The 23,051-nt window shown below is 43.6% G+C and overlaps 1 protein-coding gene across 2 annotated transcripts in view; it reads left to right on the top strand.

Moving 5' to 3' along the window:
• GALNT14 (polypeptide N-acetylgalactosaminyltransferase 14) overlaps nt 1–23,051 on the top strand; it is a 218,040-nt gene that overhangs the window by 40,020 nt on the left and 154,969 nt on the right. The gene's annotated exons all lie outside the window — the stretch shown is intronic.

The following is a 23,051-nucleotide window of genomic DNA, read 5'->3' as shown; positions in this document are numbered from 1 at the left end:
TCAAGGAGAAATAGACCAAAGCACACTAGTAACAGATCACTTTAATTTGCATGTTTTAGTCTCCAGATAACTAGACAAGAATAAAAATCAATATTGAAGACCTAATTACCACAAGTAATAAAGCAGATCTGATTGATAAATAGCAAACCCAGAAGATTAAGCGAAGAGAATGCACCTTTCAAGGGCCCATGAAGCATTCACAAGTATTGACCATCTATTAGCAGGCAAAGATAACCTCAATAAATCCCCCAAATTAAAGAAAAAGATGCAAGCAGTATTCTCTGATTAAGCAGCGTTAAGCTATAAAATAGTACCAACTCAGAAAATCAAAAGGCCATTCCATTAAAAGTAAAATCAGATCAGAACAAAAAGACCCCTTCAGTGTGTGGCTCAAAGAGGAAAATAGAAACTGAAATTTCAGACTTTCTGGAAAACAGCAACTGATATAAACACTAAAAATCAGGACAGATATGATAAAGCTAAAGCAGTACTCAGAGGGAAAATGATGACTTTAAATATTTACACAAAAGAATGAAAACACATGAATTAAGTCATCTAAGTCTTTTTATTCTAACAGAATAAAAAGATTATAGTAGAGGGAAAGCAGAAGGAAGAAGTAGATAAAAGTAAAAATTAAGGAGTTAGAAAACAGAGCAGTTGGAATAAATTTCAAACTTGGTTTTGGGGGGAAAAACATGAAATAGATAAATTACTAGTTTGTGGGAGCAAGTGCAGAGATATCAAATAAGATATGTGGGAAATAATGACAAAAAAGGACGTTAAAGGAACCACAAACGCTACTTTGCTCAGATTTATGTAGATGTATCTGAAAGTCTGATTTCACTGGATTGTTTTCCAAGAAAATAAAATTCACTAAACTGACCTCAGAAAAGAATCCAAAATGTCTCAGGCAGAACACAAAAAACAAACAAAAATTCCTTTTCAAATGGGGATACTCCACCCCAAAGAAAAAAACAATGCAGATGGTTTTACAGAGGAAATTTTATCAAACCTTGAAGAAACAGGCAATTCCAGTACATCCCAGATCATAAGCAAGCAAGATAAATAGTTAACCAAAATCTAACAGAGAAGGCACAAATAGAAAGCCAAAGACTAATCCCACTTATGATATCAATTCAAAAATCCTGGGGAAAATGGCAAAGCAATTTCAGCAATACAGTTGAAGACTAATAAATCATAATCAGGAGAGTTTTAGTCTTGGAATGCAGATACAGTTTTACACGAGTGAACGTTAGCAGAAAAATGATATGGTTATCTTGAGAGAGTAGCATTGACCTACATATGTACATTACCACGTGTACAATAGAGAGCTGGTGGGAGGCTGCTGTGTAGCTTAGGGAGCTCAGCTCTGTGCTCTGTGATGACCTGGATGGGGTGGGGGTGGTGGGAGGGAGGCTGAAGAGGGAGGATGATATGTATACATATAGCCGATTTGCATTGTACAGCAGGAACTAACACAACTTTGTAAAGCATTATATTCCAATAAAAAATGATATGGTTATCTTCATAGATGTTGAAAGGCCTTTGAGAAAGTTCATTGATCATGTTTTATTTAAAAAATATATATAAGAAAACAGGAACAGCTGGGTACTTTCTTAACATGCTAAAAATACATCTATTTCAGACTAAATGCCAGCCTCATTCTTAATGGGGAAATGCTACAGGAATTCTTACTAAAGAAAAGAGCAAGGATCTATACTATTAGTACTGTTATTCATCACTGTGCTGGTGATACCTTCCTGTGCAACTAGATAAGAGAAAACAATTAGAAGAGAGAAATGGGGAGGAGGCAATAGTCACTATGTGAGATACTGTGGCTGCATGACTGGAGAACATGCAAGAAATCACTGTGTAAATCTTTCATGAAATGGCATGTACAAAGAATCCCATGAAATGGCAATGTACAAAAATTGGTAAACAGAAATCAATACCTTGCATATATACACACGTCAAACAGAGTGTACATTGGAAAAGCCCTCAGTTATAATAACAAGAAAAAAACATAAAATGGTAATAAAACTTAGCAAGAAGATATATAGGGTGTATAAAAAGATTTTAAAATATTACTGAAGGTTGCAAAAGGAAAATTGAGCAAATGGAGAGATAGCTCATGTTCACTGATGGAAAACAATATGATGTTTTTCTCCTGATGTCATTCTCCTTTTAAATTTAATACAATCTAAATAAAAATACCAGTAGATCCCTTTTTCTAAAAAACAGGTGAGTTTATTTTAAAGTTCACATAAAAAATGAATAAGAATAGTCAGGAAAATTCTGAAAAATAAAAACAATGTGGGAAGACTGGCTCTACCAGATATTAGAATTTATCATAGTGCCTCACTTTTTGAGGGACTTCCCTGGTGGCTCAGTTGTAAAGAATCTGCCTGCCAATGCAGGAGACTCAGGAGATGCAGTTTCGATCCCTGGGTCAGGAATATCTCTTGAAAGAGGAAATGGCCACCCACTCCAGTATTCTTGCCTGGAAAATCCCACAGACCGAGGAGCCTGGCGGGCTACACCCTGGTGAGTCTCAAAGAGTTGAACACAACCGAGCACGCACTGCACACTTGCATTCGTTCATTGAAACAGTGTTGTGGGCACATGCACAAATAGTTAAACAGAATGGATAGCTTAGAAATAGACTCAAATATATGTGATTATTCAGTATTTGATAAAGGTAGCATATCAAGTCACTGGGGGAAACGTTTAAAAGTTTAAAGAGATCCCTATGGGAGAAGAAAAAAATTGCAACACCATAGATACGCCAGGATAAAATTCAAAACAAAAATAAGATTTACATGTAAAAACAAAACTATAAAGATGTCCAAAGAATACACAGAGAAGCCTTTTCTAACCAAGATTTAAACCCAGAAGCTGTAGAAGAAAAATCTGATATAACTTGATATGCATTTACATTTGCTTCTATATGCATGGAAACTTCTGGGAGGATATGTAACAGACTAACAGTGGTTTGCATTTAGGGGTGCTGATGTGAACTAAGGGTGGACAGGGGTGGAGGGAAACTTTTCACTGTGTGCCTTTTTTTCCCCAACATGTAAATGAATTCATTTTAAAAGGGATTATTATAATAATAGGATTATGACATATTCACTGATATATTTATATCACAAAATGCACATCCTCTTATCCCCTACCTACAGAACCGTTACATCTACTTCTGCTCCAACAAGATGTAATTTGCCTAAACATTTCCCCCCTTAATAAGTCGTGAAGATAGAGGCAGAGTGTGTCTGAGTCCACTGTGAGTTTTTCAGGTAACGTCAGCATCATCTCGAATCACTGACTTTTATGAGGCACTGGAGTGTTTGTTTGCAGAATGCAGTGCATTTGCTGAGTGTGCGGTTTGCATCTCCCTTGACAGTTTGGTATGGATGTGGATCAAGTGTTAGATGCTTGTTTTGCAGCTTTTTAATAGAGATGTACAATGATGACTAATACCAGCTTGAGATTACTCAGTTCCCAGCTCTAACATAAGTCTAAACAGTCTTGACCATAAGACAACCTAGGACATAAAATGGAAGGCATGGAATGGATCATTGAATTCACTGGTCATCGTGGAAGGTACTTGTCTAGTCAGTGCTGAACTAGAACAAAAGCCCTGAGGTTCTGAGCTGGAACCTGCCAGTTCTGGGTTCTTTCCTATCTCCCCCTTTCCCATGATCACAAAGATCTTGGCTGGGTCAGTATAGTGTGTCTCTGTGGACAGAAAGAAGGAGGCCTAGTACTGGAGGATGAATCCCCCTTGTGTTAGCACACTTACATGTGTACAACAGGAAAGAGAAGAATTAAGCAAAGGTAGCCTCAAAGTCCAGATAACACCCTTGGTCTCTCTCTGTAACAAAAACCCTATTTTATTTTCTCATAGCCCATAACACTCTCAGAAAGATCTTGCTGGATTTTTGTTGTTGTTGTTCATTTGTTTATTTTTTAGTTCTGTGACTGAGGAGTCCTTGTCTGGCTTGTCTACTCCTGTACCTCTGATGCCAAGAACACATCCTAGGTGCTCAATAATTACTCATGGGAGGAGTCAGTTTTCTGCCCTTGGAGTAGAAGTTGGAGCAAACACATGGTCTAAGTGTGCGGAGAGGAATTGTCCCCAAAAGACATTGAGAGGTGACAAATAGATGCATGATGCCAAAATATAACAAATTCAAAATATAACAAATGTCCACTGTACCTCAAAGACTTTCATGGAGTCTTTAGTTCTCTTCTCCTTCCTGGTGCCCTGAAAAATGTCTTAATGTTCATGTTTTCCCTTTTGTTGGATTTGACTCAAGAGGATGGGGAGAAGCTTCCATAATGGTGATGGGCACCTCACACACCACTTGACACTTACTCTGCACAATGCGACTCTCCCCAATCCTTCCCCAGCTAGAGGATCCTGACTGCTTCTCCTTGATTTAGACCCAGGACTAACTTGATGATGTGGAGTCTAACAGCAAGAAAAGAGGAGTATGGTTTTAGGAGGAAACTTTCAGTGGGACACAGCCAGACAGAGGACTGAAATACAAAGATGTCTTGATTCTGAGAAGCTGTGAGTATGTTAGGTTACATACTAATATGTATACTAGGTTACAAAGGGGAGTTAAATTGCTGATCAGTTGACCTTAAAATAGGGAGGTTATCCTGGGTTATCTAGGTGAGTCCAATGTAAATATCAATACAAGCGTCCTTAAAGGGGAAGAAGGAGGCAGGAGAGGTCAGAGTGATGGTGTGAGAAGAACTAATCCAGTGTGGCTGGCTTTGGCAGGGGTCCCCAACCTCCAGGCTGCAGACCAGTACCTCCTGTCAGATCAGCAGTGGCATTAGGTTAGAAAGAAAGTGCACAATAAATGTAATGCCCTTGAATCATGCTGAAACCACCCCTCACCCCACCCCCAGTCCGTGGAAAAATCGTCTTCTACAAAATCAGTCCTTGGTGTCAAAAAGGTTGGGGACCCCTGAGATAGAAGACAAAGTCAAGAAATACAGGTGTCTCTGTAAGTTGGAGAAGAGAAGGGAAACCATTCTCCCCTAGGGCCTCTGGAGGGACCACACCATCGCAGACACCTTGATTTTAGCTCACTGACTTGTGTTAGCTTTCTAACCTGGAGAACTGCAGGAGAATAAATTTAACATTGTTTTAAGCCACTAATTCATGGCAGTTTGTTACGGCAGCCATAGGGAAGGAATACAGGTACCATCCCTCACGTTTAACTAGGCACAGAAAGGAAGAGGGACTTTTTCTAGGTCATAAGTGTCAGCTACTTTGGCAACTCGTTTTAGATAAAGGAGTTGCCATGCTGAAAATATTCCATAACTACTATGGGAGATAGCCTGGGAAAGATTAGGATATTAAATAGCTAGTCTTAGAAATAAATTTTCCTCTCTTTTTAGCTAGCTTGCATTCCCTCTATGGAGGGTCAAGAGCTGTAACATTTTTCAGTGACCTGATTTAATCATTGCTTATCCTGATGAGCTGGCAGGTTGACCTTCTCAGGACCAAAGAACATCTTGGTGAAAGGTAAAACATGGGAAGTTGAGGCAGAAACCACTTTCATATAAGTGGAAGTGGGGACTTTGGCATATGCACTTTTTTCTTTTTTTTTTTAGGATGATTTACCCTGTGTTCAGTTAGACTAGGTAGGAAAGGAGTGGGCTTCCCAGGTGGCACTAGTGGTAAAGAACCCGCCTGCCAATGCCGGAGAGGTAGGATATGCGGGTTCAATCCCTGGGTTGGGAAGATCCCCTGGAGGAGGGCATGACAGCCCATCCCAGTATTCTTCCCTGGAGAATTCCCATGGACAGAGGAGCCTAGTGGGCTGCAGTCCATGGGGTCACAAAGAGTCGGACACAACTGAAGCCACTGAACTTGCAAACAGGAAAGGAGTAGCTTAATGCAGGGCCCGTGCTCTGGCAGATACTCAGCTTGCAGTTGTTCTGTTGTCCAAGCTGAGGCATCTTTGTTAGTGCACCTGAAACAAGGACACTGAGTTCTGGGTGGGATCTGAGGGGTTACCCCACCTCGTTTTGTGTTGATGACATTAAGCTATTGCAGTGACAGATGTCTACCAAGATGCATTCATCTCTGGTTTTGCCACCTCTCTTTTTCCACTCCCAGTTGTTTCCATGATTGTTCTTTTTTCTTCTGTAGTTTTCTTGGTTTATTCAAACATTTTATGACAGCTTGATTTATGATGATATAATTAAACTTATTTTCAAATACTTTCTACTTGAGTTTTAAAAAAGTTTATTTATTTGAATTGAAGGATAAATACTTTACATTATTGTGATGGTTTTTGCCATATGTCAACATGACTTGGCCATAGGCATACATGTCTCCTGCCTCCTGAACCACCCCCTCCAACCTCCCTCCCATCCATGACTGTTCTGCTGTTCATCCCTCTCTAGCTCAGCACATTATTTGTACTCTCAGTGACTCAACCAGAATATGCTCATTGATTCCACGCGAGACTTGATGTTTGCCTGGTGGTTCTTTTGTTTCAGTGTCCAACCCTCTTTCTCATTTTGATCTTGATACTCCTCCCCCGTGCCTCTAACCTGACTTCTGGTTCAATTCGCTCCTTGGACAGATGAGCTACTAAGGGCAGAGAGGAGAAGTGACCCACGTGGGTCCCATGTAATTGGGGCAGCAGTGGAACCGGAGCCCACTTACCTCTACTCCAGTCTTTGCCCCTCACCAGCACATCGCCTACAGTGTCTCTGTGGGGACATCATTGCTGGACCAGGGGCAGCCTGTGCCTTCCAGTCTCAAGACCAGCCTCGTGTTCTATGGGAAAATTACTTAATCATAATCCTCCATTCTCCATAAGCAAAATGGAGAGAGCAGAGAAGAAGCCGAGAGATACCTGGGGAGTGGTAAAATCTGGCATGTGCAATAAAAATGAATCACGGGAAGCTCAAGGACATCCTATTGCCAGAGCAAAGAGAGTGATCAAGTGCTTCTGGCCACATGTTGCCCACGGCCACTTTCACAAATAGCTTTGGTCTCCGAAGGGACCAGGTTAAAGCTTGCAGCCAGGGTAGATCTTATTGCACCATAAACAAATGTGAATGACCTGAATTCACTGGGCTTCCATCCCATCAACATGCTTGGGAGGGACTTGTCAAGTCCTGCTCAGCGTAGGTCTTGGAATAACCTGGCAGCTTTACTGTTATGCTCCTGGCTGTTTTTCTTTATAAGACGCTGCAAGTCTGCAAAGGGGTTTTTCAGTCCATTTGCATTCAACACCTGCTGGATGCTACAGAAATAAAGTGATGTATACATGATAGATACATGTATCTATCAAGTGCTACATTGTCATTTGTTAACACTGCTATTCATTATTCTTTGCAGCAGTGTGGTATGATAGATTCATGTTATCTTCCTCCTAGAGAGGAGAGACAGAGGCCTGGTGTGTGGGAATCAACATACCATGTCTGTGGTCCCTGCTCAGGGTGTGCAGCCCGGAGTTCTCAGGCACTGCTTCTAGAAGTGGCATGGCCTTCTCTGTTGTACAAACATGGCCTCTGGGGATATTCTACTATGTGGATGCTTGTGGTGTAGTTAAGGAAGCCTCTGTAAGATGCGTAGTGTTCTAAAAGATGAACAGATGCTGGTCACTGATCACTACATTTTATATTCACAACATTGTATATTCACTACTTGGAGATTATGTAGTGATGGGGAACTCATTGCTTGAGGCAGCACCAATAGCCAGGATGCTTCTTTAGGTTGAGCTGAAATGGGTCTTCAGTCTTTCACCTACTTCTTATAGCCACGGAGAAAGATCCTTACCTTCCTTCTTCCTAATAGTGCTTTGGATAATTGAAGCTCCCCCTTTAATTATGTCTCTAGCCATTCTTCCTGTGACATGTGTTTGAGTCCCAGGACATTCCTGGTTGATAACCTGAAGAAGCTGAAGTTGAACAGTTCTATGAAGACCTACAAGACCTTCTAGAACTAATACCCAAACAAGATGTCCTTTTCACTATAGGGGACTGGAATGCAAAAGTAGGAAGTCAAGAAACACCTGGAGTAATAGGCAAATTTGGCCTTGGAGTACAGAATGAAGGAGGGCAAATGCTAATAGAGTTCTGCCAAGAAAATGCACAGGTCATAGCAAACACCCTCTTCCAACAACACAAGAGAAGACTCTACACATGGACAACACCAGATGGTCGACACTGAAATCAGATTGATTATATTCTTTGCAGCCAAAGGTGGAGAAACTCTATACAGTCAGCAAAAACAAGACCGGGAGCTGACTATGGCTTGGATCATGAACTCCTTATTGCCAAATTCAGATTGAAATTGAAGAAAGTGGAGAAAACCACCAGACTGTCCAGGTATGACCTAAATCAAACCCCTTATGACTATACAGTGGAAGTGAGAAATAGATTTAAGGGACTAGATCTGATAGAGTGCCTGATGAACTATGGACGGAGGTTTGTGACATTGTACAAGAGACAGGAATCAAGACCATCCCCAAGAAAAAGAAATAGAAAAGAGCAAAATGGCTGTCTGAGGAGGCCTTACAAATAGCTGTGAAAAGAAGGGAAGCGAAAAGCAAAGGAGAAAAGGAAAGCTATTCCCATTTGAATGCAGGGTTCCAAAGAATAGCAAGGAGAGAGAAGAAAGCCTTCCTCAGTGATCGGTGCAAAGAAATAGAGGAAAACAATAGAATGGGAATGACTAGAGATCTCTTCAAGAAAATTAGAGATACCAAGGGAACACTTCATGTAAAGATGGGCTCCATAAAGGACAGAAATGGTAGGGACCTAACAGAAGCAGAAGATATTAAGAAGAGGTGGCAAGAATACACGGAAGAACTGTACAAAAAAGATCTTCACGACCCAGATAATCACGATGGTGTGATCACTCACCTAGAGCCAGACATTCTGGAATGTGAAGTCAAGTGGGCCTTAGGAAGCATCACTACAAACAAAGCTAGTGGAGGTGATGGAATTCCAGTTGAGCTATTTCAAATCCTGGAAGATGATGCTGTGAAAGTGCTGCATTCAATATGCCAGCAAATTTGGAAAACTCAGCAGTGGCCACAGGACTGGAAAAGGTCAGTTTTCATTCCAATCCCAAAGAAAGGCAATGCCAAAGAATGCTCAAACTACTGCACAATTGCACTCATCTCACACGCTAGTAAGGTAATGCTCAAAATTCTCCAAGCCAGGTTTCAGCAATATGTGAACTGTGAACTTCTAGATGTTCCAACTGGTTTTAGAAAAGGCCGAGGAGCCAGAGATCAAATTGCCAACATCTGCTGGATCATCGAAAAGGCAAGAGAGTTCCAGAAAAACATCTATTTCTGCTTTATTGACTATGCCAAAACCTGTGACTGTGTGGATCACAATAAACTGTGGAAAATTCTGAAAGAGATGGGAATACCAGGCCACCTGACCTGCCTCTTGAGAAACCTGTATGCAGGTCAGGAAGCAACAGTTAGAACTGGACATGGAACAACAGCCTGGTTCCAAATAGGAAAAGGAGTACGTCAAGGCTGTATATTGTCACCCTGCTTATTTAACTTATATGCAGAGTACATCATGAGAAACGCTGGGCTGGATGAAGCACAAGCTGGAATCAAGCTTGCTGGGAGAAATATCAATAACCTCAGATTTGCAGATGACACCACCCTTATGGCAGAAAGTGAGGAAGAACTAAAAAGCCTCTTGATGAAAGTGAAAGAGGAGAGTGAAAAAGTTTGGCTTAAAGCTCAACATTCAGAAAACTAAGATCATGGCATCCGGTCCCATCACTTCATGGGAAATAGATGGGGAAACAGTGGAAACAGTGGCTGACTTTATTTTTGGGGGCTCCAAAATCCCTGCAGATGGTGATTGCAGCCATGAAATTAAAAGATGCTTACTCCTTGGAAGGAAAGTTATGACCAACCTAGATAGCATATTAAAAAGAAGAGACATTACTTTGCAAACAAAGGTCCGTCTAGTCAAGGCTGTGGTTTTTCCAGTGTTCATGTATAGATGTGAGAGTTGAACTATAAAGAAAGCTGAGCACCGAAAAATTGATGCTTTTGAACTGTGGTGTTGGAGAAGACTCTTGAGAGTCCTGTGGACTGCATGGAGATCCAACCAGTCCATCCTAAAGGAGATCAGTCCTGGGTGCTCATTGGAAGGACTGATGTTGAAGCTGAAACTCCGATACTTTGGCCACCTGATGTGAAGAGCTGACTCATTTGAAAAGACCTTGATGCTGGGAAAGATTGAGGGCAGGAGGAGAAGGGAATGACAGAGGATGAGATGGTTGGATGGCATCACCGACTTGATGACGTGGGTTTGACTAAACTCCGGGAGTTGGTGATGGACAGGGAGGCCTGTTATGCTGCGGTTCATGGGGTCACAAAGAATCGGACATGACTGAGCGACTGAACTGAACTGAACCTGAATGTGATCCATTTTGCCCATACCGCTATTAAAGTAGAATTCCCAGAGTCAAATTGAGGCTCATTCTAGATCTTTTTCTGGAGTAGCCTTGGGGTAAGTAGAAAGAGGTCTATAACAGAAGTTGGCAGACTTTTCCATTGAAGAACCAGTTAGTAAATAATTTGGCTTTACAGGCCATATGGTCTCTGTTGCAGCTACTCTGCTCTGCTGGTATAGCTTGAAGGCAGTCGCAGATAATATGTAAACAAGGGAGCATGGCTGTGTTTCAATAAATCTTTATTTATGGACACTAATTTGAATTTCATATAACTTTTGTGTGTCACAAAATACTCTTCTTTTGACTTGTTTTTCCAACTGTTTAAAAATGTAAAAACTGTTCTTAGCTCATCTCTCATACAAAAATAGGTGGTGGGTCAGATTTGGGTAGTGGGCCATAGCTTGCTGACCTCTGGTCTATGTCTATATTTAAGATATGAGGATCTCCTTCAGTCAAAAAAAAATCCAGTTCATGGTATTTCACCCATGCTTGAAATACCACCATTGATGAAGATGGAAACATTGCCCTCCATGCCGAAGGGAAGGGAGGTCAGAGGGTCTGTTTAAAAGTGAAAATATTTTGGGGTGAAGGAGTCCAATCTTGACAATCTTTAGTATGAATCACTATTAATGACTTACCTTGTAAAACAGTTGAACACACATTATTTAATTCTATTCTCACAGAACCTGTGAGGTGTATATTAAAATATCTAGCTTCATAGTAGAGGAGGAAGTCGCTTAAAGATGAAGTGACTGCCTCGGGCTCCATGGTTCAGGCAGAGCTGGGGCTTAGTCCAGGCAGGTTGAATTCTCTGCTGCCTCCACTGTTAGGCTATAGCAAAACATTTATTCAGCTCCCACCTGTGCCTAGCACACTGCTAGAGAAGGAAATACAGGTGGGTAAGACACAGCCTCAGACCCAGAGAGCTTAGAGCCTTAAATACTCAGGCTCAGGTATCTTAGATCTTTAGATACCTAATGTTATTGTTGTTGTTTGTCTAGAAGGTAAGAGTAGGGTGCTTCTGAAATCTCAGGAGAGGGGACCTTCACCCAGCCCAGCCATAGACTGGAGGACTTCTTGAGGGACAGGCCTGTGTTCATGCTAAGTCGCTTCAGTCGTGTCTGACTCTGCGACCCCATGAACTGTAACCCACCAGGCTCCTGTGTCCATGGAATTCTCCAGGCAAGAATACTGGAGTGGGTTGCCATTTCCTCCTCCAGAGGATCTTCCTGACCCAGGGATCAAGCCCACATCTCTTCTGTCTCCTGCACTGCAGGTGGATTCTTCACTACTAGAGCCATCTGGGAAGCCTTCTTGAGGGATGCTTTGCTCCAGTAGAGAAGGGAAGGTGGGCTGGCTTGATGATTCTGGCATCTGGAAATGAGGGGAACTTGGGAGGGTAGATCGAACCCTTCTAGGGGATGGAAGGTGAGCGGCCTCCCCAACTTTACAAGTTTGCTGTGGTAGCCCTGCAGCTTGGGGTGTTCTCTGGATCAGTCCTGTTTCCTCCACACATAACTGGTGGGTGTTGAAGGACCTTGTGAAACTGTCAGGTTCCTTGAACCGAGACTTCAAGGCACACTCCACTACCCTGGCTCAGGCTGAGAAGGCCCTCGAGAGCGAGCTCCCTCTGATCTCTCCCAGGTATAAATAAGATCTGCATAGCTGGGATGCAGGAAGCAGTCTGGCTGCTTGTTATTTCTGGGACCCCTTGTATGAAATACAGGCTCCTGAGCATCACCTGTCAGATCTGCTGCCTTTTGTTTCATTAAAAATAAAACAGAAAGTGCTCTAAGCAATGGCATTAAAGCACATCTGGAAAATAACCCTTCTGCTTTCCCAGGGAAGATGTCAGTACATCCAAGGCAGGATTGATGAAGGGATTTTTGAAGCAGTCCAAAAAAAAAAAAAAAAAAAAAAGACGGATCAGGCTTCAGGGAAGTTGGCATAAGAAGTGAGAAATAAAAAATAACCCCAAACCAGAAAATGTGTCTGTCTCCAAAAACAATAGCTCTAGTGGCTAACTCTAACAGCTAATCTTGCCTGATTTGTTTTGGTCCAAGTCAGCTATTCTAGAAGAAGAAACAGTGACAGACAAATACTTTTGCTTCTTAAGCCAGTTAACATGTAATTATTAAGCCTTCTCAGCATGACCATCACTACTATGTCATTGGTAAGCAGACGGCATGGCTCACGTGTCTTATCAGGCTCAGGTCCAGCAGAGCGAAGGGGAGGCGTTAGTTCTGCCGGAAACAAAGAGAAGGCTAATCAGTATTAGACAGGGGTTGAGATTACAGATGCTGTAGGACAAGTGAGGTGTCATGGTAATCTAGGGTAGTTAGGAAAAGGTTTCAAGGAGAGAGCAGGGCTTATTAGAATCTAAATCAGTCAAGAAAATCAGACATTTAAGGAAAGGCATATAGCAGGCAAAAAGGCCCCCCTCACCACCAAAGACATGTCCTACAAATGACCTTGCATCTTTGTTCTTTGAGAAGTTTGAGTCCATCCAACCTGAGCTCCTCATCATCCCGCGACCAGACTTTTAAATCTTCTGATGTCTGTACCCATCTTTTTCTCTGTTATTGTAATGGAGGCTATATCACCCTCCACTTACCTTAGGCCAATGCCTCCACTTGTCCTCAGGACCCCCTTCCTTCTTGCTCTTTCATGGATAATGCCCTTCCAAAGCTATCTCACATCTCCCAGGCAGCAAAATCCTCTTTCATGTCAGTAGATCATTTTCCCATTAGTATACAAACATACTCTAGTATCACCTATCTTAAAAACAATAAAGATATTTGAACACATGCTTTCCCTTGTATCAGTCAGTCATATCTGTAATCAGGTTGCATAACAAATAAACATAGTGTCTCAGGCATTCATATAATAAGTGTTTGTTTTTTGCTCGTTGGCCTCTGTGTTGGCTAGGAGTCCACAGATCTAAGCTGGGTTTCAAGTTATGGGTTGTGTTCTAGTCTGTTCCACATGTCATTCATCCTCCTTCATTCAGAGGCTACCCAAGGTGTGTTCTTCTTCTTGTCGAGAAAGGCAGGAGCCACAGAGAGTGGGCCCAATCAGGCAAGCGCATTTCAAGTTCTTGTTCAGGGCATATCTGCACATCTCATTGGCCAGATCATGGATCATGTCAGATGTCCAAGCCCAACATTAGTGGGGTGTGAAACATACTCCTCTCCTGTGGGTGGTAGGGGAGGGATGAATGCTTGATGAGTGATAATCTACCATGTTCTTTCATCCTCAGTGCCTTTGTTCTATTTCTCTTGATAGCCAGACCTCTGGAAGAGTTTTGCCTGCACATGGGTGTCCCCAGTTCCTCACCTCCTGTTCTGCCTCCGTCTCTTCCAGTGGCTTCTGCCACAGCCACTCTACTCTGGTCAAGGCCCCTCTGGTCAAGGTCACCAACACCATCCACGTTGTCAAAGCCAATGATGTGTTTACATCCTCATCTTACTTTCTCCATCGCTCAGCAGCATTCCACCCAGGAAGCTGCTCCCTCCTTCCAGAATTCCTTTCTCTTTGGGATTTCACGGCTCCACTCTCCCTCCACGACTGCCCCTCCTCATCTCCCTCTTCTCTCCAGCAGCTCAGCGGTGGTGTTTCTCAGGACTGATCTGAAGTCACTCTTGTCTCCTTTCTCTAAACTCCATCACTGTTCACAGAGTGTGAGGTGCTGTCTCTGTGCTGATGACTCCTGGAAGTGGGTGTCTGCCTCAGGGATTGAGTGTTTGCCTCCTCTCTATTCGGCCGTCTTGATGGTACTGTTGGGATGCCACGCACAACCCTTGAAGTCAGTACATCCAAATGGAATTGTTTTTCTCTATAATGTGCCCCTTTAATGTCCCCATCTGCAGCCATAAAGATCTTAAACAGACTGCATTGGCAGCTGCCCCAGAGCCTTTGGAAGGGCTGTTTCTTCTTCCTGGAAAGCCTTCTGCCCTCCTTCTCCCCACCCCACCTCTTCCCCTGGCTGGTGTCTTGCCATTGTCCAGACCATATGGTCCAGTGTCACTACCCCCAAGAAGCTTTCCTTAACTGTTCTCTATAAAGGAGGCCACTCCCCTCACACTGCTCATTCTTTATGTCCTATGTTTCCTATCAGTTCCCATAATTAGTCATTCTTTTGAACTCATTTGTTCTCTTGGATTTTTTTTCTGTCACTCTAACTAGAATGTACACTTCCTGGCAGGCACTCAGTAAGTATTTGTTGAATTAATGACCTTGACAGGCCCTCGGAGATTATCTAGTCCACTGTTTGCCAACCTACAGGCTGTGGACCCCAGGGGGACTGTGGAATTATTACCCTGGGTCCAGGAAGCCACAGTGTGCCAGTAGTAATAGACCTCACTCATCTATGTACTACTGTTTTTCAAACGATGGCGTTATAATGAATAAGGTACAAATTCATTTGAAGGTATTACTACATTCACAGGGTCTTTTTGTCTTACCTTCTAACGTAATTCATAGAACTCTGTCCTTAGAGCTATAAACCCAGCTCCAGAGGGTTGAAGTTACTTTCTCAAGGTTACATTCTGCAGCAGTAGGAAGGCCTGGAGGGGGATGGAAAGTAAAGGTCAGGGGCCTGGGGAGCCATGTAGCCTGCTGATTAAGAGCATGCTGTGAGCAGATGCTCTGGAGGGATCCGCTTCTGCAGGGCAGGCAGGCCCGTGGGCCTGAGCTGATGTATGAGACTAAAAGGCAATGACTCGGAAGATAGTAGCAGGTGAAAGGGTTGAAGAGGTGAAAACTCTATGTGCTTAGAAATCACACTTTAGCCTGGAACAGTGTGGTGTGTCCAGAGGTCTTGGAACATAGTGAAGGTCTGATGGCCAGGGTGGGACATGACAGAGCAAGTGTCCCCCAAGGGCAGGAACTGAGCATTTCAATGAGAGAAGCAACGAGAAGGCACAAGAGAGCTGAGGGGTCATAGTGATGCACAGAAAGGAAATGGAGTGACTTCTAATGATCTCATTGGAAGGTGGCAGGGGAGAGATGACAGGGAGATGGAGAAAGTGTGGCGGAGGTGGCAGAAGTCAGGGTGTGGCTTGGGTTTTCCCAGTGGGGGCACCAGTGCTCAGGCCCGGGACTGCAGAGGCAGACTCTGTGGCTGTGCTTGGGAGCATCTTTTAGAGACTCTGAAGTTTATGTCTGAGCACTGGCTCCTCTCTCTCTCTCTGGGAGCCCTTCTTGTTGTCTTGATTCTGGTTTGCCTTTTGGGATGACTGCAAGACCAGGAGTGAGGAATGGAGGCTTCAAGTCAGGCTCCTAGCTAGACAGGTCAGTCTGGCATGGTTAAAAGCTGTTAATGGGGGAATGACCATTGATCCTGTTTGGCTAAATGACCTGGCACCTGGGTGGGTTAGCAAATGTTGCTCAAAATAATCTTCCTTATGTATGGAGGGCTACCCTGTACTGCATGCAGTCCTAAGCATGTCAAATGTGCTATTTTTTAATAGTCACACCAGTGGTGGGTGAGCTAGGTTATAGATGAAGAGACTGAGGTTCAGGGAGATTAAGTGACTTGCTGAAGGCTGCCTAGTTACCAAGGGACAGAGCCATGAGTCCAGTCCTAACCTGTGCGGTGTATGAAGCCATTCTTCTCCTTCAATAGGCACCACAGCAGTGTTTCCAAAGACGAGCCCCCTGCCCATCCCACCCCCCAGGATCCAGTCAAGCTGAGCATCAGGTCAGGGCGTCAAAGAGCTTAATAAACATAGAGGAGCTGGATACATCAACCACGAGGCTTCAAATACCACACGGATGACTGGCCCAGGGAAGACTTCTTCCAGCCCCGGGTCCCTGGGTCCTCACATCAGCCACCATCAGTTGGGAGCATGTTCCTAATCCCCATCCCCACCCACATCTTTAAGGTTCCAGAATCAACTGCTTTTGCTTCAGCCAGCACACCCAGCTCCTCAGTAGCTTCATTGCATGAACAACTCACTTCTCTTAGCCTCAAATTCCACCTCACTGAGATTGCTTCCTCATCCAAAAAAAAAAAAAAAAAAAAGACATAGTAATGCTTATTTTGGAGTCTTATGCTGAGAATTAAATGAGGATAAAATTTGCAAAATAGCCTTGTGCGGTGGCTGCTCCCAGCGCCTGTCTGGCGTGTGTTAACTCAGGCTGAATTTGGAGGGTGATAAACATGCAGTTCGGGCTTCCCAGGTGGTGCAGTGGTAAGGAATCTGCCTGCCAAAGCTGGAGACACAAGAGATGTGGTTTCGATCCCTGAGTCAGGAAGATCTCCTGGAGAATTAAATGGAAACTACTCCGGTATTCTTGCCTGGAGAATTCTATGAACAGAGGAGCCTGGCAGGCTGCAGTCCATGGGGTCCCAAAGAGTTGGACACGGCAGAACACAACAGCAAACGTGCAGTTCTGTCAATCAAGCGTGCTTTCTCCAAATTTACTGTATAGCAGCAGCCTCTAAGAATCGTGTTCCTAAGCCCATCCCTAAAGCCTCAGGGAACTGAGGGGTCCCTGGCAGCTTCTCCCACCAACAGCCTCTCACCAAGCGTCCTCCAGGCCCTCCTTGTTTCCCCTATTGTTGGATTTGCCAGTGGTAGGACAGGGAGTTGGAACTCTGTTGCTCAGTCGTGTCTGACTCTTTGCCACCCCCCATGGACTGCAGCCCACCAGGCTCCTCTGTCCATGGAATTCTCCAGGCAAGAAGACTAGAGCGGGTAGCCATTCCGTTCTCCAGGGCATCTTTCTGACCCAGGGATAGAAGCCTCATCTCCTGCATTGCAGGTAGATTCTTTACCATTTGAGCCCCCAGGGAAGCCTCTGAGGTTGTATAACTGCCCTCTTGTTGGTTGCATTTAGGGTCTGGTGATGGATTATAGGGAAGGCCTTAGGCCTTGGGCCCTGACGCAGGAGACTAGAGCCTGCCCACTGAACCAGGGCTGCCTGATAGTAACCTCAGCCGAGCGCCTAGGCCTCTCTGCAGAGACATGTCCCAGGAGGCAGCCGATCAGAACTCTGGGCCTGTCACATCACTTATTCGGATGCTATGCGTGAGGCTGTGTGCCCACCACCTGCCAGGTTCCTGCAGTGAGTGAGGCTCTGTAGGCACCCAGTGAAGGGTGGGGAGACCAGCTGAAACTCGATGATTCCAGGAGCAGCCAGACCTGGCTTCCTACCATCTCCTCCCATCCTCTTGTTCTGTTTTCTTTAACTGGAACTGACGGGAGGAAATGATTAGACTGGGCAGCTTGTTAACGATCATTGATTCACCATGTTCACTTCACCAGGTGCTGTGATGGGAAAGGCCAGACCATGATCCCCAAATAAGAAAACTCAAGTTTTCCCCTCAGGAAGATGCAGTACCTGGCTCCCTGACCCTGCTGGCCTCTGATGGCCACAGCTGAAGGCAGTTAAGCCTACCTGCAGCTTCTGCCCCACTCCAGGCTCTGTGATCAGTTTGAAGCGAGAGAAGGACCAGCCATCCTGGTTTGCCTGGTTTAGTACTGGATGAACCACATCTTGGGAAATGATCAGTCCTGGGCAAACTGGACAGTTGGCTATGCTAGCAGGGACTCTTTCATCTGCCTCCCTCATCAGCAATAACTAACATCGAGCACTTCCCATGTACCAAGTTGACCTGTGCCACACATTCTAAATCTTTAGAAAGTCAATAATCCCCTTTAAGAAGCAGAGACAGAGGTGACAGTTAATTTACCTGGTCAGTTTCTGCATGACTGTCTTTCCCCAAACCCCTAATTTATGTTCTTAGCAGCAGGTCAGCCTCCTGCAGGGGCTTCTCTAATCCTCTGGTTCCCCCTAAAATCCTGCCTTGTCCCGGTCTCTAGCTCTCAGTCCCTTCTATGGCTGACATCCGCTGAGTACTGCAGTCCCCCAGGACCGAGGTCAGCCTTGTTCCTGACTTCCATCCTGGATTTGAACAAGAGCCTGAATTGTTGCACTTGAACTTCTACCGCTGAGGCTTGGCCTTTATACCTGCACTTGGATCCCACTTGGCTGCCTGCTCGTCACTTAGTAGTTATCGTTGGTGCTTGGTTGACCTTCCTGGAATTATCTGCAACCAGTCTGGGCTTGCAGAAGGCTGTGCTGTTGCTGTGTTGGCAAGGCGTGGGGAGCACAGTACTTTTCATATCACTCCGAACATCCTATAACTAGAGAGACAAATAGTCCACTGGAAATAACATCATGCACTCCAAAGGCATGTATAAATGACTTTTGGAAAGGGTGGGCTCGATTAAAATCAAATTGATTCAAATCATGATTTGAATCACTAGTCAGGAAGAGTCGATTAAATCAATATTTTCCCTTCAAAAATGCATTCATTTTTGATATAATTTTAATGCACAGCCTTCACAACTCTGACAGAGATAGATGTGGTTTTCATTTTTAGAAGTTACATACCATGCATTTTTAAGCTGTGATTTATTTTGACATTTCGTTGAATCAATTTTGCAGCCACGTCTGAGTCTTGAGTGATGACTTGGTTATTTTATTTACCAAAGCTAATCAAACAAATGTGTATAATTTTCCCAACAAAATAAGCATGTGCACTTTTGAATGTTTAACTGTTTTTTTCTGTAAATATAAAAATGTGTCTTTGCTGAGATGAAATTTGGCTGTTTTGGGCAGATCCAACCCCAAAACACTTTTTATAGTTGGAGTTAACCCAGTCTTTACCTTTCCTTTCTGCTTATGTGCATATTAGGAAAGAAAGGGTAAGCTTTTCTACTTTTGTAGTTCCCAAGTGATTTTAAAATTTAGACTGAATTTGTCTTCTTTGGGAGACACTCTTGAACCTGTCAGTCCTAAAGGAAATCAGTCCTGAATATTCATTGGAAGCACTGATGCTAAGCTCCAATATTTTGGCCACCTGATTCGAAAAATTGACTCATTGAAAAAGACCCTAATGCTGGGAAAGATTTGAAGGCAGGAGGGGAAGGGGATGACAGAGGATGAAATGGTTGAATGGCATCACTGACTTGATAGACATAAGTTTGAGCAAACTCTGGGAGTTGGTTATGGACAGGGAAACCTGGCGTGCTACAAGTCCATGGGGTCGTAAAGAGACATGACTGAGCAACTGAACTGAACTTGAACCTGTAGAGAAGAGATAGCTGTGATCACACAAACTTGATATTTGTCCTAATTGTTGTTGAGAATCCAGTACTTGACTTCTGCCAGCCTTTGGTATGACCTTCATGAAGCTTTGTCAGCATCTTTCATCATTAATTGAGCTTTACCCTGTCTGAAACAAATTGTCTTCATGAGGGTCAGTGGATTTTATTTTCAGAAAGTATTTTCACAACAACAAAACCTTTTAAGATATACCTTTGGAACTGGATACAGTCTTAATAGGGCTGTTTATGGAAGGGCTATTTTCTTTCCTTTTATCAGCCTGGGAAGGTTTTGGGATGGACCACCATACAGTAGTAGAGGTCCAGGTAACTTACTTGGGTTCATCTTTTCTGATCCTATTTCTGTTCTCAACTCTTGACATTTTCTCTTAGGACAGGACCACATGAATTCTGTGTCTGCTGGAAAGTCAAATGTCTACCAGTAGATGAATGGATAAAGAAAATGTGACTTATATATGCAATGGAATGTTATTCAGCCATAAGAAAGTTGGAAATCCTGTCATCTGTGAGAATGCAGATGAATCTGGAGGACATTATGCTAAGTGAAATAAGCCAGACACAGAAAGAGCAACACTTCATGATCTCATTTATATGTGGAATCTAAAACAGTTACACTCATAGGAGCAGAAAGTGGAATGATGGTTACAGCGGGTGTAGGAATGGGGAGATGTTGGTCAAAGGGTACAAAGTTTTAATTATGAAAGATGAAGAAATTCCGGAGATCTAATATATAGCATGATGACTGTAGTTAATTAGATTATATACTTGGAATTTACTAAGAGAGTAAATTTAATTGTTCTTACCCTCCCCGCAAAGTAACTATGTGAGATGATGAATATGTTAAAAAAGAAAGGAGAGACCTGCAAAGAAAGAACCTGCATCTTTTAAGCTGAAACGGGTGCTCTCTAGTTTTGTTTTTCTAGGACTTGGAACATAAATACATTTGTTCCACCCTGTTCATATAGTTCTAATTGAATTGAATCATAATATTTTAGGATTGGAAAGAAAATACACATTTCCTAGTCCATCCTCGAACTAATTCTTTGATGTAAAAATTATTATATGTGACTTGCGTAGGTCACAAGCCTGGGACAAGAAACCATGTCCTCTGAGTCTCCTAGCACAGCGTTTCCTGTAATAATTCATGCTTGGGTTTGAGTAATTTCTCCTCTTAGTCTCCCTCTTCTGGAAAGTAATGGTTTTTAAAAACTAATTTCCATATACAAACATCTAACTTTTGTTTATTTATAGCTGTCCTTTGCTGGACTTTCACAGAAGTGCACTTAGAGTCTAGGTATAGAATGGATATTACATGGTTTTCTGGATGTCAGATTTAGCAAGTGAAAATAGGGGATGCCCAGTTAAATGTGGAGTTCAGATAAACAATGAATGTTTTTTAGTGTAAGTATGTCCCTGATACTGCGTGGGGCAATATAAGTTTTTCTTACACTGAAACTTAACTGGGCTTCTGTATTTTACCTGGCAATGCTATTCTCCCTATTATTGAGGGTAATATATTTTATTTGGTTTCCCATGCTGTTTCTAAGCACAAGCATGAGCATGTGTGACTGTCTGATTGCAGGAGCAGCTCTTCCTGGCCATCATCTTCCCTCTGGGTGTGGCACCTGGCCTATGGCTCTTGGTTCAGACAACCTGGTTTCCCAAAGATGTGGTCACTCGAGCCAAGTATCAGAGGATGCATTTCTGTTTCTTGATATTTTCGTGAATTAAAAATGGTCCGCAGCTGAGGCCTGGGCCCCTCATCTCTAAATCCAGCCCTGGGCCCCCTGTGTAGCTCCGTTGTTCGCCCTCCACGGCCCTGGGATGGGCGTGTACAGCGGCAGGCCTGCCCACGCACGCAGCTTCCTGCTCCAGTGGAGCTGAGGTGCCTGAGTCCACAGCCCTGTGCTTCTCTGACCTATGCACTAACCCTGCTTTGCCCTGCTCTCTGGCACCCGCTTTCTCCCAGCCTGTATCTTGTCCCATGCCTTGAGCTCACTTACCTTTCTCTTCTCTTTGCTCATCTTGGGGGCCTCACCAGGCTGCCCAGCTTCTGAATCTTTGCCATGAGTGGACACTGTCCTGAGTGGGCAGGAGCCAGGGCCTGGGGGCTCCTGGTCCTGGCACTGGAGCAAGGCTGGCCCCAGGACAGCTCACATCCGCAGGGTAAGTGGGCTGGTTTGACCCGGGTCCAGGGAGTGGAAAGAGAAACCTTTAGTAGGCTAAATCCTCCCAGGATTGCTTTGATGAGAAATTCCAATCTCGACCCTTTCTTCTAAAGTCATTTAGTTGGCTTTAACTCTGGATGCAATTTTCTGGTAACCTTTAAAACAATAGGGTTTTCGTATCAATCTGTGTTCCTTTAATAAGGGAAGGGCTGATTAAGACAGGAATGGAGGGGCAAACCTGGTGAACTTATGTATCTAATGTTATCAAACCTAATTACCATCTTCAAAGCCTGGCTAAAACGCGCAAGTTGTTGAGCAGGATCATTACCATTCAAGTTTTCTCCTCCTTAACAAGCCTGAACTTTCTCTGCTGTATCAGAGCCTGATACTTTTGACGGTTGTCCCTGCTGACTAATGAACATAATTGGTCGTGGCCTTTTTTCCAGCCTACTCATTTCAGACCCAGCAGTTTCTGCTGGAGCCAGTCTTTTCTTAAGATTGCCTGTATCTCTGCACTTTTGCTCCTGCGTTGTCACTTCCGGCATGACGTAGCAATGTCCTTAACTCCCAACCTGAGCCTTGTGGCCTCCGCTGGTTGCTCTTGTCCCCAGGGTGGTACTGAACAACTCCATCTGTGATCCAGTACACATTTCCTCGTGGACACAGCATGATGAATCTTAGGTTCCTCGGCCTGACAGTCATAGCCTTTCAGTGTAGACCCGCACTGAAATGCGATGCATGTGCAGTGGAAAATAGGCAGTGCTGTGGCTGCCCACCTCGTCAGGGGATGAAACCCAAGGCTGATGAAACTGAGTGAGAAATGTGTGTATTTTGCTGGTACCCAGGGAAAAGTTGGTTTAATTAAAGACAGATGAAGAGGTAAATAGAGATTTCTGGGGATTGTACAAGGGAACTTCTGGGCACTTTCAGTGTCATTATTGGAGGATATAACTGTTTATTATTTTAAATTTTATTTTACAACTTAGACTTTCATTTGCCTTGATGAAGGAACTCAGGCTTATCAAACAAGATTAGTGAGCATCTTTGGAGATTTGTAACAGGAATGGAAACAGAGAAAGTGATATTTAGAGAGAAGGAAAAAGTATTATTTCCTGAGATAACTGAAGGGAAAGCAAGGACAGATGTTAAGTAGGGAAACAGACGTTATAATGGAGAGAAGAAAGCTGCCTGAAATGGCAGGAGCTGAGCTGTGGGTGGTGAAAGATGGGTGTGTGTATTGGATTTCATAATCTCCTTGAGGAATACAGG

Source organism: Muntiacus reevesi, chromosome 3, assembly GCF_963930625.1.
Source record: "Muntiacus reevesi chromosome 3, mMunRee1.1, whole genome shotgun sequence".
In the NCBI taxonomy this organism is placed as follows: domain Eukaryota; kingdom Metazoa; phylum Chordata; class Mammalia; order Artiodactyla; family Cervidae; genus Muntiacus; species Muntiacus reevesi.
Note: the sequence above shows the minus strand (reverse complement) of the source record. Positions and strands in the feature narration are given on the sequence as shown.